The sequence below is a fragment of the Triticum dicoccoides genome, chromosome 6B, assembly GCF_002162155.2.
Source record: "Triticum dicoccoides isolate Atlit2015 ecotype Zavitan chromosome 6B, WEW_v2.0, whole genome shotgun sequence".
Lineage (NCBI taxonomy): Eukaryota > Viridiplantae > Streptophyta > Magnoliopsida > Poales > Poaceae > Triticum > Triticum dicoccoides.
Window position 1 is genome coordinate 601,649,046 of NC_041391.1, and position 2,245 is coordinate 601,651,290.

The 2,245-nt window shown below is 50.8% G+C and overlaps 1 pseudogene; it reads right to left on the bottom strand.

The window, feature by feature from the left end:
- Positions 1 to 988: 988 nt before the first annotated feature.
- On the bottom strand, positions 989 to 1,463 carry LOC119321315 (annotated as a pseudogene).
- Between the last annotated feature and the right edge of the window lie 782 nt (positions 1,464 to 2,245).

The following is a 2,245-nucleotide window of genomic DNA, read 5'->3' on the forward strand; positions in this document are numbered from 1 at the left end:
ATGTTGCATTTGGACAACTCTAGAAAACTGCTTGATCAGACACAACTAGGAAATTGCCTAGCAACCAACAGAAACTAACTTAGCCCAGCAACCAACTCTCGAAAAATTGTTTGATGGGACACAATTAAGTAACTTTAGTCAGGTTCTGTAGTTGATCAATCCTAAATACTGATAAAATCCTAAAGCTTAGCACAGCTACCAACATTTCTGTCATAAGCTAGAATTTAACCGAGGTGAGTTCATCAGTCAAAACCGAAAAGGCGGGAATATCAGAGAGTTTCAGTGAGGCTGATCCTGTATCTGAATGACATTCGTCCTACATGATCCACGGTGCAAAAACAGAACATGCAGTCGATCAATCATGCACACCTTAACAGATCAGAAACAAGATGAACACCGTAATTAAGTTCACGAGCCATAACCCGAAGGGGACAGCAAAAGACATTCAGCTACCAATTTAGCATGATCCTATATAACATTCACGTTGTATAATTCATGGTGCAAAACACATAAATATGCAGTACTTCGGAGTGTATCATAATAGAAGAACGAAATGATCATTGCAGTGAGTTTGTGGCATCCGGTCGTGTGCCTGATCATCAAATGCACACGCTTTTCAAAGAGAATCCTAACAACTGAACAACATTCCTTATATGCATAGGATGATTCAGAGTAAAAACTGGAAGTGAATTGATCCATCTAAACAGTAACTGATGCATGTAGGAAAAAAATAGCACAAGCAACAATAGAAGTTGAACAAGCAGTCGGAACGCACCAAAATTCATTCAAGTCGTACTGGATAAGCTAGGCAACAACCATTCGGTGTCACAGAATGCAATCAGAAGTACAGAACACAGTGCTCATCTCTCATCTGAACCTCTATTGAACTAAACGACTACCCAAATCACTCATCCAAACAACTACGCACTATTAGCAGTAAATCCTCCATGGCTAGAAACATAACAGAGCAAGACGACTCACGTACGCGTCACTCGGCGAGGCTGGCGAGCTTCTTGGGCTCCATGAAGCGGGAGAGGACAGATACGGCGATGTCGATGTGCTTCACGGCGAGCGATCCTGCACGCGCGATACAGGTAGTCGAGCGACTTGCCCACGTCACCGCCGCCGCCTCTGGATGCCTGACGGGGCTTGCTGGAGCCGGACTTGGCGGTGGCGATGGTGTCCGGGTCGTCGGAGAGGTCGACCTTGGCGAGGGCCTCGGTGGCGGCTGCGTCCGGGTCTGGGTCGTCCCTGTCGGGGCTGCTGTCCGGCGAGGAGGTGGAGGAGTCGGGGGTCTTGCCGGGGACGGGGTCCTTGCCTCTGGTGAGGCACTCGACGCAGCGCGGGATGAGGTGCTCCTCCAACAGATTGATGGCCAGGACGGCGGCCATGACACGGTCGAGGGCATGGGCCTGGGATCAGGGGCGGACCGGGAACTGCTGCGCGAGCAGCGCATCGTGGCGTCGGCGTCGGCGTACGCGTTAGAGGTTGGAGCCGAGCTCGTCGAGCGTGGCGTCCGCGTCCGCAGGGGTGGCGGTGGGGGCGCTGTCGTCAGCCTGGAGGTCCTGCAGGCGGTGCTGGAGTTGCAGGAGGCGGTCGCGAGTGTCCTGCAGGTTGAAAACGAGTAATGGCAGGGGGCAAAATGCAAAACATTTGGCGCTGACCGGCTCGGCCGAGCTAGCTCCATTTGGCGGCTCTTGATTGGCCCAGGACCAAATTTGCACCAAATAATCTACTTTTGCAAGTTTTAGGGACCTGCGGTGCTATTACCTCCTCATCGTTTGTGTATGCTCAGTCGCTCGCTCCGTAAGATCATCCATCATGTATTCATGTTCACTGCGGGGTGCGGACGCTGATCGATCGAGTTTTGTCCGTCTCACCTGCCCATGTGTCGTCCTTGTCACCGGCGAAACCATGCAAAGTGAGCGAAATCGATCGTTTCCTTCAAGGGATCTCCTTTGGAGCCGACCTGCTCCCAGCACAAGCAAAGCCAAAAGAAAGAAGAAAATATGCCTAAACTTTGATAGGAACTCGAGAGGTTCGGGCGAATATATGTGGCCGTCGTCTTTGTCGTGCGTTTCCGAGGGCCAAAGGCAATTGTTTCCTACTTTGAACTAAATCCACGACAAGTATTTTAAAATGGAAGGAGTACAACAAACAACAAGAGTATGAACGTGCGCTGTCCTCTCCTGCGCATGGCTAATAAGGGCCGCGAGGCGCATCATTCTGCGGTGATCTGACGAGA